At 34.8% G+C, this 16,005-nt stretch overlaps 1 protein-coding gene across 1 annotated transcript in view; it reads right to left on the reverse strand.

Moving 5' to 3' along the window:
• Window positions 1–16,005, reverse strand: part of LOC124629785 — a 54,583-nt gene that overhangs the window by 13,680 nt on the left and 24,898 nt on the right. The window contains exon 2 of the mRNA XM_047163345.1: window positions 1,187–1,229. The gene's annotated coding sequence lies outside the window, so the exon portion shown is untranslated. The remainder of the gene's footprint in view (window positions 1–1,186; window positions 1,230–16,005) is intronic.

Raw genomic sequence — 16,005 nt, forward strand, 5'->3', positions numbered from 1 at the left:
AGTTATTGTTTTACATTTTAGATCAATAGTGAGCTAAAACCTTTTTTTTACTGGTCCATTTTTAAATTTTCACGTTAAAGCATTTATCTGTTTAGTTTTGAAACGAGAACAGGTCAATATCCAAAATGGAACTGACAGAAAGGCAAATTTACTTATTTTACTGTTTTGAAACAGTTAAACATCATAAACGAATATTGAAATTCGTTCATAAACTAATGTTAAAATATGATTGTTTAGTTTCAAATAAACAGCCTCTGATTTCTATACGCGAGTATTTCAATTAATATCTAAACCTCGTGGGAACATTCCCAGAGACTCTGACATCAGAGTCATTGGCAGGAAGAGCTATTATCGTACTCACTAATTAACTATTTCTATTTAAACGTAATAATAATAGTTTCTGGAATATTTCAATCAACACTTAAGTATTACATTTTACACTAATTAGCTTTTTCTGTTTCAAAGAAGGAGCGCGGCTGCGGAGGAATTTCTAAGACCTGCTAAGGTATTTGATTTCTTGTTAGGAATGCTCAAGATGTAATCATTATAAGCCAGCACCACATAGGTACGTTAATCAATATACAACAACACGTTTAGCTGTTCGTGAGAATGGTGTGTCTTGTAAGAAGCGGCGCAAAGCTAGGTAACTCTGGGACTAGTTAATTCCGAAAACTACATACCTACACTGTAAAACATGTTAAGACCTATCACAATATGAATACGGTGAAGCACATAATCTCTTCTACAATCTCAATCTACAGTTGATAACAATTAATTTGTATTAGTTACAAAATCTTAATTCAACTAATTATGCATTTAATTTCATGGAAAATTGACCATTTATTGAGCTATATTTACGGTTTAAATATACTTTCGAAGGCAAGCGACGGCCTATACTGAAAATTTCCTTTCCGTAATGAGTAAGCCTACTATAAGTAATACCTTTCTGAATAATTTAAGAAACTTTTCAAACCCTAAACATTTCAATTTTCTTAACAAAACAAAAGAACGAGAAAGCTCTTTACAAATTAACCGAAAACGCTAGCGGAGACCGTTTTGAGTGTATGGAAAGTTATATAGTAGTTTATGGAAAAAATATCGCATTAAATGTCGATTAAGTTGGTTCGGGCGCCGCGACGCCCGCGGAATGAGGCGGATGATCGATTGCGCTAATTTACCAACTCACCTCAAATACTCACTATGCTTCGCTCGAGGAAAGATCGCGTCATCTGAAACCAAAGATATACTTTATGTAAAAATATTAAAGTGGTCGTAATTTATGCAACGCAATGTAATAAGAACTCATGTAAATTGTTTGAAGCAAATTGTACCAGTATTTATTGTCACATGAATTCAAGAATGTATGAATGAATGTTTCACTCCAACATTATTGAATGGATTTGATGATACTTGATATATGCCGGTGAAATCGACTACCTACTACCTATTAATATATTTTGAATTGATCATCTTTAATATTAGATAGGTATGAACATTCATATATCACCACTGTTTGAGTAAAATGAACGCGCAAAAATATTGCCAACTAAAAGTTTTCAAACCATATTTTTAATTTTTACCCCAGTTGCAAAAAGTTGTATTAATTCCGTTACACGTATGCCTTCAAAAGCTTAACGTCAACTTTTGGCCTTCAGTTATTTTTGTAGTAATATTAAAAACCTTTGTAACAAATCTGAGAGGGAGAAAAGTAAATCCCTGCTCGGGAAAAAATGTTAAGCTTTGGTAAAATGTTAGCTAATGACGTCACCTAAATCGAAGGCTTAATGTTACCCAACGACATCTGAAATAGATGGCTTAAGTGCAAATTAAAGGGAACAGAAGGGTCAGCTGTCATTCATATTGATTGCCTTGCAATACCGACTTTGTAAATTAATTGACGTAATTGCCAATTGATAACTAGGTTTCATTTGTGAGAACACCGTAATTTATTGCAACAGGGAATTGCTATATTTACAGTCGTGAAAACGATTGTCTTTTTCATTTTGATTATTAATTGTAGCCTGAAGATGTAGCTTTTATAGAATGTTTGTCTTTAAATACCAATTTTCTCAGTAACTTTTAAAGACATGGAATTAGACAATACTCGTAGATTAATTACGTTAAAGTTAAATTGATCCCTTAAAACATTTTAAATTGTATGTTTCGTTAGAAAAATATTTTGTACTTAACTCAGTGCCTGTGCGAGTAAAACTCATACTCGATCATTTTGTTTTAATTGGTAAGCTTTGTATGAGACACTATACCTCTAATGGGTACAATAATAGAAAGCACAACTTATACACAAACGTCTTAAGTTAATATTATACTTATGTAAGCACAGTCTCTGAGAATTAATTGATGAAAGTCAGATTCTAGCGTATTCCTTTACTATGTGGAACTTTGATCAACAGATTATACTCAGAAACAGGAAAACCTTTAAAAACTACTCGACAATAGTTTCGTCAATGGTACAAAGACACAACCATGAAACACATATATTAAATGTAGATAGACAAGACAAGACATACGCCATATAAAGTTGTATACTCTAGAAAACATATTGTTCTGTTTTCATAGAAAAAAACTGTATTTAGAACTTGACAAGTATAGCAGTAAGTTCTAAGTTATTTCCTTTAAACATTCTGCTGAATTAAATTTAGAGACCACTTCCCCTCAATAATACGTACGACCAAAATAGACTTAACCTACCTAACCTGTGCATGTGTTTTAATCATGTTATAGTTCGTAGAAACCTAGTAACTGCCCGAAATAGCAGTATTAACATGTCGATAATGTTGACTCCAGCTGCGTAGCAGTGTAGCTACGCCGCGTAGCCGAATCGTAGCAGTGTGGTAATGCGTAGTAGTTTTTACGTATTGTATGTAATGTATAGTAACAAGTAATAATAGAATGAGTACTACGAACCATTAGTTGTCAAATGAAAAAAAACAACAGGACTAAAAGCATAATCAAAATGTAATTAATACTTCTAGGTATCGTACTCGTAAACATAGAAATGATACAAATCCAATCACAACAATACTGTTGGTAATTAAAATTATCTTGATTTACTGAACATGTTTTTTTCTGTGGCGCACTTATTACTTACTAATCGCTGGAGGGTAACTCATCAATCTCGTCACGCTACGCAGATACTTTTATATCTGTGTTATTTTCTGTTATTTTACCCGACTACTGTAAAGTAAGTGTAATGAATGTTCGTGAATGACTTTTGAACAAATATCGTGATAGTATCACAAGAGTACTGGAAAACTTTAATATTTGACATCAATCGGTATAAAAATACTCAATGTTCTATACAATTCAGAATGTTTTAAGTTAGCTAGTGTGTTTTTAGTAATATTAATTGTTTTACTCGTTTTCATACAAATGCTTATTATTTTCTTCCGAGAAGAAGGTATTAACTGTTTTCAGAATACGGGAAATGTCAGGATTGTTTGTTTTCTTTTAAATTTTTCCCCTATAACACAATTCACTCTGAAAAGCTACCCATTATATCCGAATATATATTAATCAATTTATGTCTTGTAAATGCAGACTGAGGCATATTCTTTTCGAAAGAATTCCGTTAGTTTTATTGGGAGATGTTCAAAGCATACCTAGTATATAGCATAAGTATATCTTAGACACCAATGACTGTGTTTCGGATGGCATGTTAAACCGTAGGTCCCGGCTATCATTGAACATCCTTGGCAGTTGTTACGGGTAATCAGTTGCCAGTAAGTCTGACACCAGTCTAACCAAGGGGTATGTGGTTGCCTGGGCAACTGGGTTGAGCAGGTCAGATAGGGCAGTCGCTCCTTGTAAAGCACTGGTACCCAGCTACATCCGGTTAAACTGGAAGCCGACCTCAACATCGTTGGGAAAAGGGCTCGGAGGATGATGTTCGAAACATGGTGGATTATGGTCATAACCTACAGAATACAGTTATGTCTCTTTCACAATATTTCACAGCGTCATTTCATAAAACCATTGTCGCGTTTATCCAAATAATAATAATTTCATGTGCAAAACAATAGCGGATTCGCGATCGTCCTAATTATAATACTCATAACACGATAATTATTGCATGTAGTTAGTAATAAACACATTATCCGTATTATCAGATAACAAAATAATTATTCATTGTTTTGTGTTTCAAAACGTTGCAATGGATTAAACTGTATTGATCTTTGAACTGTTTAAAACAAAGAACCTATCATAAGAGGATTTGTTTGATTTACAACTATTTAAAATGAATTTGGTTTGTCATATGAGTTGAGACCAAATGTGTACTTTACTTACAAAGAGCAGTTTCTTGTGAAGGAAGACTTCTGAAGTCTATTATACTAAATACTCATTACAAAGCAGCTCATTTGGATCGCCATACTATTTTACAGTTGAATAACCCAATGACTTAATTGAAAGTTTCCGCAAAATAAATTTCAAATTGTGGCGTTCACGAGTAGAGATGTTAAAGTGAAATAAATAGTTTGATAAACCCATATACCTATGCTTATCCATTTCTATAGCGACTTCAACAACTACTTAGGAGTGACAGATGCAGTTGGCTATACCATCAAGTGACGTAAGCTTGTTTGCCATAAAATACCATAAAAATATACATTCATCGTCAAGCGACGCCGGGATATATCGCTAGTAAAATATATATTGAAGATGTTATTTCCTTTATTTTTATATCTCCGATTTACGAGTAAAGCCGTTTAGGGATTTCCAGTCTTTGCTTACCCGTTTCGCTAACAGCCTTCGTTATTTATTTCGGACGGTCTTGGACTTGTATCTTATTTTATTTAAGTATTCCTTTATCTGTAACTACGCCTGTTTTTAAATGTAAGGTACATCACGGAGAAAATATATTTATTTTTGAAGAAATAATGACACATCCAACATTGGTTTTAAAATTATACATTCCTCGCTTATTCTTGTAGAGTATTATTATGAGCAACCCGATTCTAAATTATTTAAATCACATAAAACACTGTAAATTATAAGATACATTATTTTGAAGGAACATAATACTTTCGTACCCGTGTATGTATTATTATTTTATGGAAAATCGTAAGTAGGTCAAGCCAATTATTGTTGTGTACGCTAACACAAAACAGTTAACCGAGGTAGTATTATTTTAGTAGGATAATTATTTACAAAGTACGCAAGACGTATTGATAACATCAAAATAGTTTGGAATGAAAAGGAAAGCAAACTGGTTTGGGGTACTGGTTTTTCTAGGATGACTAAATAAACACTTTTCTCTGAACTATTGTCAATTTTTTTCTTGTAAAAAATTATATTAATACAATATTAATATAATAATTATATTATTAATTTCTCATAAAAAGGCCACTGCAATACAGTTGATATGGAATCCAACTTATTATGGATAGAAGAATTAATTTAGGCTTCATTTGATCGCTTATAAAACCAGTTTTTTTGTATTGTTACAAATCCTCCAATTATTACCAGCTTATTAATAACCAAAAAGGGTTAAGGGTTAAGCAGCGTACAAACAGTGTGCGGACAGTTAACACGTTGCGTGATAAGAAAATCAATCTTTCGGAGCGAAACACGCGGGACCTTGCCGACTTTTATTTTTACATGCCAATTTCGGGTTCTTCTTTTTAATAGCGACATTCGCGTGCTGAATGAGCATGGGTCATTCCGTTGTAATTGTAGTGTGCCCTTTGGTTATCACGCGATCGCGTGCCGTCGCGGCAAGTTGCCGTGGGCGGCAGAAACCGACGCCTCGCCGTCACGACCACGCCAAGTTTTCATTGCGCGTACTGCACAACTTTTACAGACAATAAAAATCTATTTTTCTTTGGTCAGATTCGTTCGCGTTCTTCTTTGTGTTTTAGTTTTCAGTTTAAAGGTTTCCCGTTTAGTTTCCGCATTGGTTTGAACAATAGGAGCTCTCGTAAACTGAAGATGGTCGGTAATGAATTGAAATGACTAGATCTACAACCTGGCTTTCGTGCGACTTACTAAGTTACTCCTCCACATGATTTTATTTGTTGGCGCTACGTGTGTGGGTATTACAGTAAATGTAACCCACTTTAGACACTCACGGAGAATGACCTCGAACCCGCACAAGCGCCCACCTGAACCCATTCCACCTATTGCGAATTCGATTGGCCCAATCCAGGTCAGACCATGTGAAAGAGTTCTGCGAACATTCTTATTTAATGTTAACAAAACAGTCTAAAACCAATCAATGATAAGTTAAAAGAAGAACGAGAAAATGGATTTGAAATGCCTCTTTACAACAAAGTTTTCCAGTTCCAGCAATCCAAAAATGATTTGACTTCTTTCGAATGGTCGTTGACTTTGTTAAACGTTTCTAGCCTATTTCGCAACCAAGGGAGGGTTTTTGCAAAAGCACAAAAACTCCAACTTACCAAATCCTTATTGCAAACTTTTTAATTTAAGAAAAACAGAAATATTTTCTCCTTCCACTTTCGCCTGCGACCTGTAGGGGCCCTTGTTAAAACTTTGTTTAAAAGAAATCGTTAATAAGTAGCGTTCACCTACAATATTTAAATCGTTTAAGATTTTTTTATTAAAGCAGTTTTTTTAAAGTTAGACCGTTCGCGGCCGGAGTTTCAAACAAAATTGTTGAAAATTTGCATGTAACATGCAAGCAAAATGAAAGTAACACATTTACCAGTCGGTATTTGCACTTATTTCACGATATTACTGGAATTTGCACGCAACCACCACGTCAGCAATGTGAACCTTTTTTGTAAATGTAGGTTAAACGAAGTGCAATGATACTTGTTAAGTTTACGTATACACGAAATGTTGGTAAAAGTGCCCAAGTTTGAAACACATGTTTACACAAAAGGGGAAACGTTGGATCTCACGACGTAACATATGTGTGTTCATATCTAAAGACCCCTTGCCACGCTAGCATTTATACCATTGTTGCAATCAAAATGGCATTAGGACGGTATTATTTACATAAACGTACGGTATTATTTAAATAAAATAGGAACCCACCTTTACTACGTCTAAATACATATAAAAACAAAACTGGGTTCTTTGAAAATATTGAAAGTAGAAATTTTGTGAAAGGTTTCACATTAAAATGTTGGATTAAAAGATTTTCTAGCATTCTGTCCGTCCAAAGATTAAAGACGAGCGGTTGCTCGACAACACATTAATTTATTAAGAAGAACGATTCCTTGAGTTCGACCGAAAGTGTATTCAACCACTCAAACATATTGTTTTAAATTGAAGGCAACAACAACGTAACATACTATTAACAGTTTCGTATAATGCCTGGATGAACGTGTCAAACTTACTAGAGCAAGAGTAGAGTAAAGTATCAAGAACTACGAAAAGTATCACTTAGTTACTTTATTGGTGGAGTTAGTGTATCGGAATAGGAACGACAATTTATCGAAGCACTGTGACTAAGCCTCACAGAGAACTAAATATAATAAATAAAATGAAGACGATCAAAATTTTATCAATTATTTTGGACCTTATGTCCTGACAAGAAAAGTTCAAATTGTTGTGAAGCCGTAGAACAGCGCTGCGAGCAAATTCGAGGCCGCGTTTCTTGCCCGCGGCACCGCAGAAACCGCACGGGGGCAGCCACACGACTTTCCTAGAGCGGTAAGATTCAAAAAACTAGACTGTGGCAGAACATTTTGTACCAAAATACTTCTCTAACCACTGAGCTTTGCTCTTTCAACATGACCTACCCTAAGTACATACTTACCTATTACCCTAAGTCCCGTGTTAATTGTTATTGCTACTTACTGAGATCGTTAAGCCGTTTCAAAACACAAAGCATTGCCTACGCTTCCTAAAACAACATAGGAACATTTTATACACAACGTGGAAACAATAATAAACATGTATAAAAGCCTTTTTGTAGTCATTGTAATGCAACGCACGGAGTATTATGAGACATTTGGATGTTTCTTTTGTAACATGCCAGCTGCATGGGGGAAACTTCCATTTGTCAGACTATTGACTTTTAGCACGAGTTCTTTTACACAATTTACTCGTTCTCCAGTCAATTCTTTACACAATTTCGTCGTTTCAAACTCAATGTTGCATTCGGGGTACAAAAAAAGAAATTCTGCAATCATTATTCTGATCACATCCTTAGAATAAATTGCTCTTTTCATTTTGTAATTCGAAACGTAAAGCGCTGTAATAATAAACTGTCTAAGTTATGTTAAATTCTTTTATTTGATTTATTCTTTGCTTTGTATAAATTGTGGGTAAATAAAGCAGCGAGCAGTTGCAAATTAAAACGTCTTACGTGATTTCCGTGACTTATTTTCTTAAGGAAAATACGTGTGTATGAATTTGCTTACAGATTGTTATATACCTATAGATCAATTAAGTGAGCTTACTCCTCCTCAAAAGAAATTAAATAAGGTTTTGTCATCCCATATCCCTGTTTTATTATCATGGTCTGTCAATGCTCCCATAACATTATTGTTGCGTGGGCTAGTTCATATAATTGTAACATGAAGTCGGAACAAATGGAGTGACCCTTGTCAGTAGTAATCCGGTGACAACATTACCGTCTCTTGACATTGTTTGTAATTAATCTCAAATATCATCTACACATTCATGGTATGAAACTTCAGCGTAGTGTTAATTCCCTGAGTTCCGTGGTAAGGAGCTTTACCGTGGTCAGTTAGATTAATTGTGCAGCTGAGGTATAATTTTATACAGTATTCAAGTTACGTATTCATGTGCTGTGTGGTTTACGGCAAACAATGGCTTACTTGAAATTTTGATCGGCTTAAACTGAGATATTTTATTAGAAGTAAATCTCTATAGCAATCATATTAGGCGCAATAATTAAAGGCTTATTAGACCAAATATATCTATTTCTCAACATAAACTCGCTTGTAGTTCAAGCAACAAAGTAAAAAACGTTGTATTAGTACTAATTATAGTTACAAATTAAAACATCAACTGTAAAAAACCGTCAGTACCCAGTGGAAAACGACAAAATGCCATCCACTCAACATATGGCAGCTGTTCTTTGAATTAATTACAACACATTGTGATCACAAATTGCCTGCCTTTTCCCTATCCCTTTAACACACCCTTTCATATGCATATAAAGTATAACACATGCCTATCATGCAACTTGAGTTATATATCAATTGGGATACACTGACATAGACTAAATGGTACGTAAATGTAGTTATAAAGGCGGAATCGAAAGGTCACGCGATGCAAATAGATGCGTGCTTTCAGAAAACTTTATTACTATTTAGTGAAAAGTGAAATTTTTAACAACTTCCCCATGCCCACGTGTAGTTGGTAATCAATGACAGGCACGCATTATAGTTGATCATGCATGTCATAGGGGCATTATGATTACACAAAACTTCTACACGGTTACGAAACTAAATGTGTCTGTGATTATTTTGGGACAGTTTCAGCAATTGGTTAGTTTCTTTTGTTTTTTTAATATTCACTTACAAATATTTTGCACACTCAACCTTTTAAGATCGTAAATTGTTGTTTGTCCCTTAAGGGAAATAAGGTGTAAAATTCTTCAAAGATCATCTATCTTTGGAAAAAAAACGTCTTCCAATTCAAATTTATTACGCTGTTTTATTGTTACCAGCATTTTCCAATAAAGATCTGAATAATAAATAAGATTTGTTTATAACGCCGACGTTTAAATTGAAGGAAAATGTGACAGTAATACAGCTAAAAAGTGGGGAAGACATTTTTAAGCTTCCTCAGTTTCACCCCTAAGATGAGATTGAAATTGATACTTATAAGCCAAGATCTTCGGTCAGCGAAGCAGAATTTAGTTTGCGGTGTAGCGGAAAGATTCTTGCATAAAATACTGTTAAGATTTCCTTTCTAGTTCGTTATTTTATGCATAGCCGATCGACTATTTTTAAATAATTAAGTGACTTTAGATTATCACGTATTTCCATTACCATAACAACATAGAACATGAAAATACATTGTACCTATATGTAACTCTCAAAAGTAAACATGTGCACAAAACCAGCAATTGGTGACTAAATTACACATTGATTCACATAATAAGCGCTCATAAAACCACAAATCTCCTATTTTGCCATCACACAAATGAACAATATTTGAATATCCACTGAATATTTTCCAACGAATAAAAAACAAGTAAACAATTAAATTAAATAGCTTTTCCGTCAACGTAGCAATTTGTAACAAATAAAGCTATCGAGCCTCATGACTCGGAAAATCCGTAATAAAACGAAACTTACGTATCATTTAACGTTTGTAGTTAACATTTTTGGCGCTTTTGAACCATTTACAACATTCGTGGTTACTGTGTGTCTGACCATATGAGACATCCGATCGTTTTGGTTACCACCGACGCCATAAACGATAGTAAACGTAGAGAAAACTATAGTACAGCGATAACCGTTAAATGAATGGTATATCGTTTACTCCATAGGTACGTAGAACGTTTACTAGGCAACGACAACATCTATTCCAGTTTTTCGAACTCCCAGTGGACTTTCACGGTCCATATGCGAGATTATTTAAAGTACTTTTATATACTAAGCGTGTGTTTTGCCGCTGGGTTCACTTAAGGCGATTAAAGTATAGAAAATGCTAAAAAATATACTAATGCTTCTGCAGTTTATTAAACTCCACTCGTTACCCACAAGCACTTTGTACGCTTTGTTTTTGTTCTGAATGCATTTTTATTACCTTGTAGTTTCAGAGATCTCGCGTCGAGTAAACAGAACTTGTTATATTTTTAATCTTTATAATTTTTAGGGTTCCGTACCTCGAAAGGAAAAAACGGAACCCTTATAGGATCACTTTGTTGTCCGTCTGTCTGTCTGTCTGTCTGTCTGTCTGTCTGTCTGTCTGTCTGTCTGTCTGTCAAGACCCTTTATCTTAAGAACGCGTGGACGTATCAATCTGAAATTCACATGAAATACTCGGGTCTATTGTCCCTTTAGGCTGTGAAAATATCAAGCTTCTAAGCCAAGCCAATCAAAAGATACAACCGATTATGTCGATATTTTCAACAAATTCTCGACACTCGCAAAGGAATCAAAACCTACAGGGTACTTCCCGTAAACTCAGAATCTTGAAATTTGGCATGAAGCATTGTTATATAATGCAAATATAGGAAAAATTGCGAAAATCTCATTTTTTTTGTTATATAATATAAAAAAAATATTTTAATAAAATGAAACTTACTACCTTATTTCTCACGAACGAATAAAGGTACCAAATTGAAATTTATACCAAATACCTAGGTCTATTGTCCCTTTAAGCAATGAAAAAATCAAACTTCTAAGTTAACGCGATCAAAAGATACAGCAGTTTTACCGACACCTTAGACGAATTTCCGTCACACGCTAGGGAATCAAAACCTACAAGGTACTTCCCGTGAACTCAGAATCTTAAAATTCGGCACGAAGCAACGTTATATAGTACAGATAAAGGAAAAATTGCGAAAATGATAAATTTGAAGTTACATAAAATATTAAAATATTATTTTTGCTTACATGACATAAAATATTTTTTTAATAATTATAAACTTACTACCTACCCTTTTTCACATGAACGCGTAGAGATATTAACGTTTTGAATAAAAAGTGAAATTCATATCAAACACTTCTTAAATATAATGGCCTCTAAACTGTGAAAAATTTTAAATCATTCAATGGTCATTGGGCACCTTAGTATGAAAACCATACCCACGGCGGATACGAACGAAATATAGCACAGTATAATGATAAAGGCTCTGATTTACTATGGCATTAGTCGCATCAATGTGAACCATGGGAATCTAGAGAAAATCAGGTGTAAACATTAAATATTTTCCTCATTTCAATGGGGAATTTAAACGACCAAGTTTGACGGAATTGAGAAATCATTTCTTTGTAGTGAAAGTGTATACTCGCCGTTTATTTCCATTGTCATCAGGTCAGGATCTGATGATGGAAATCCTGAGAAATCGAGGGCAACTATCAGAAATTGTAGGCATGCATAGGATTAAAACTTGATTCTCAGATGTATGTCTGGTGATACTGTCAAACAGTGAAGGTTTAGAGCTTACCTGATGATGGAGACGTGAGAAAGTCGAGAGAACTCCTCAACGCTATGTTTTAGTTACGTCGTGTTTGGGCTTATATTATTCGTATTGACGAGAACTTTTCACAAAAGTTATAAAAATAAAAACTTTTTACAAAAAAAAAACAACTTCTAAAACAACAAGAAAACTGTTTATATGCATCGGTCTAGATCTCGGTGGTTAAATAAATATAGATGCATCCTCTAGACACCGACTTCTAGACCGATGCACCTAACATCTTTTTAATTTCTTTCTTGCTTTTGTTTTCTTGTTGCTTTTTTATATGTTTGAAGTTGGATTTGTTTGTAAAATGCTACAAAATAAAATAATGCCGACTTTATAAAACAAAGAAAGGGACAGAATTACACTTTTGTCAAGGCTCTAGAAACCAGGCGGAAAAAAACCTGAAACTAGGGCTCTTTAGGTGATTAATCCCTCAAAAATAAAAGATCCCATTCCTGCAATGGCTGCTTTAACCCAAGTTAGTAGTGAATTCTCATCACCTAAAATAAAATAAGCTCCAACACAAGGTTACGTTATAAATTGTAAAGGAGTTCCCATAACTATATCTGATCTTAGCTGTCGATCCCACAATGGCAGTCAAACCTATCTTTGTGGAAAGTCTTCGCCAATACGAATAAAATAAGCCCAAACACGTGGTAGTTGCAACATACCGTTAGGGAGTTCCCTTGACTCTCTGTAGTCTCCATAATCAAATCAGCTCCAAACCTTCAGTTTACCAGTACCCTCAAAAATACACTCACATGTCTGGTTATGACTCGATGCGTGCCTACAATATTCAAGAGTTGCCCTCGATTTCTCTGGGTTTCCAGATCCTCATCAGATCCTGGTCATCCGGATTGGCACCTTCCTTCTTTATGAAATGTCTTTACCAATAAAAACTAGCATTGCAACCTGTACAATCCTCTGAAACTGCTTGTCTTTTATATTTTTCAAACGATCCTGGACATTCGTCTCCATGGAATTTTAATAAAATATTTATATTCAAAGAAACGTCATACCATTCTCCACGATTTAAAACGACTTTGATTCATGTCCGCCACTTTTTACAAAGCGGGTCAGATATGCCCCATGACCTTTAAGACATAATTAGTTATTTTCAATCAGATTTCTGAATGATGACTATAAAATGTTGTATATAAATAACTTTTACAAGGTACTGACCTACTATTTTAGTTATATTATAAAATAAAAAATATTAACTATTTTGACTCTCACGAAATTACCATAACTATGATTGTTCTAAACTGAACGGTTGGCGCGAAACTCACTTTTTATCTGTACAGCATTTGTACGGAACCCTCGGTGCGCGAGTCCGACTCGCACTTGGCCGGTTTATTTTGCCTTAATCTTGTTTACTTTATTTAAAAATAATCTGTAAGTACTAACATCATTTTTCAATATGAAAAATTACGCCTCTACGTCTAAAAAATAAACACTCTTGCATTGTAACAGCAACATAAAGCAAAACTAATTTATTCCACATTCACGACGCGACGTCTTGACTAAAAATGTTTTACTTGCCATGTATTAGTTAACACGACGTAAGGATTAATTAATTCAGACAGTTTGCGAACATATCAGAACTAATTACCAAAAGATCGGCAGGAGGGCGCGTCGCAATTTTCTCGCGAATTTCATATAACTTTATTAATAAAGTATTAGTTAAATCTCCACTGACTTAACATTTCCCGTTTACGTAAGCAATTGGCCAAAGATATTTCATGTTAGCATTAGAATGTTTCACACACCTTGGACTGCAAAAACGACTGATAAATCAATACTCAACCAACTGAAGATGAAACCATATTTTTCACTATCTTTTACCAACGAATACTAGGTCACTTTGGTCATATTGCCCGCAGAGAGCCCGACAACTTAGATAAGTTGGTTGTTGTGTGTAAGATTGATGGCAGAAGAAAACAGGGTCATTTACCTATCCGTTGGTCATACCGAATAAAAGACGTGACCGGACTCACTATACCCACTGCCCTGAGACAACCCGGAGACCTTGTCACCGACTCGGAAAGGCATTTCAAGAAATGCGACCCTAGTTATGTAGGCCTCTTTAATATGGGGCTGAATATCAATTAAGGTCCCAACTACGAATACCATCACCAAATGAATCTACTCGTTACCCTCAATTACTAAAAAATTATCTTGAGTACCTACATAAGACGGAGTGACTGATTCTAGGACTTCTTTGTCTCATGTCTAAGATAGACACGCATGAGACAAAGAAATTGTTTAGTTCAACTGATGACCAAAGATCAGAGAAAAGGCACAAGCACCTACTCTAGAATCATTAGGCTTACGCTGGGAGGGCTTGTGAAATCAAAGATTTTTTTAGATTTTCATTTGATAAAGATGAGGTTAAAGAACTTTCTCAGAAGTTAAAGTCTGTATGAAACCTACAATCCAGAACAGTTTCTTATCTTTGTAACCATGGAACAAACCACAACTAAACGATTTATACCCTTGTCTGAAACCACTATGATATTGCTGTATTGGCAAAATCTTATAGCTTGGCATAAAGCTAAGGTAAAATTATTACCCATTTAGCAGGCAATAACCCACTCGATGTTAATATCGATAAAATGGTTTAAAGAAAATAATTCTGGGAAATGAGGTCATTGTGTTAGCGCTCGCCGTAAAAAAGTTCTTTACAAAACGCGTTTCAGAAATGCTCGCCCTACAGCGGTAAATTCACCGAACAACAACATAATAGCAATAATACCTTCAATAAACACAAAGAAAAAATAGCAAAAGAAAAGGAATTGACACTTGCACACTCCGTGACTTAAACAAAAGCGTCGTTAACAATTCGTGGTTATTAAAAGAGCCGAGCATAATCACCCCTTGCAGAATAAAATTACCGTTCTGACAATCCTCATTAGCATACTTAATAACATTTCAAACGGTTTTCACACTGCCAAGAATACAAAAAAAGTCGAAATAAATAATTCAATATGTTTTAAATGTTTGTTTTAAAATTATGCTGTGACTGGAATTTTGAATTTTTTTGGGATCGCAATGTGAGGCGTCGGCGATAAAGAGAATTTGCATTGGTATTTGTGGAGCTCGGTGTGTATTCGCATGCAGTGCTTTCGTACGTATATGATTTATGAATTCTGCATCATAATCTAAGTAAAGTATTCACATAAGTTCACTTTATGTATGTGCGGAATACATTCTGTTCTTTATACATCGTTGTAGCTCTGCTTATCAGTGGCGCTTCTGACCTGGTTCTGTCTAACCATCATCATCGTTAGGTAGCATAACCTGACTTACTTAACGAGAATAATCATAGAAGCAAATTCTATTACATAGCTCAAATAAGCTCCTCTCACATTCTGTATTACGTAGAGACTCAATTAGAATCGCAATAGATTAGGATATTGAGCTATTTGAGTTTAACCTCAATTGATTGTAAAGCAGTTTAGTTCTAATATGGTTACTTTAGGAACGATTCAATATCTATGCATTATAGTTACATAGCGATAGGGGTATCGGGTTGCCCGGGTAACTGGGTTGAGGAGGTCAGATAGGCAGTCGCTTCTTGTAAAGCACTGGTACTCAGCTGAATCCGGTTAGACTGGAAGCCGACCCCAACAGGATTGGGAAAAGGCTCGGAGGATGATGATGATAGTTACATAGCGAATCACTTGAATATCAGCGCTCATAAGCAGTATATTAACCAATAACATTCATTTAACATTCGAAACGTAGATGCACGGATCCAAAAGTCAAGCAATATTTCTAGTGCAGGTAAGTATTTCCACTCGCAAATATTGCTTTAGGATTATTTTTAAACAAAAGCTCTCAAAAGCTGCGCCTAAAAACAGAGGAACGAAGTAATCGAGTGTCAATCATAGTGTCGGACAGTT

This window comes from Helicoverpa zea, chromosome 4 (assembly GCF_022581195.2).
Source record: "Helicoverpa zea isolate HzStark_Cry1AcR chromosome 4, ilHelZeax1.1, whole genome shotgun sequence".
NCBI lineage: Eukaryota > Metazoa > Arthropoda > Insecta > Lepidoptera > Noctuidae > Helicoverpa > Helicoverpa zea.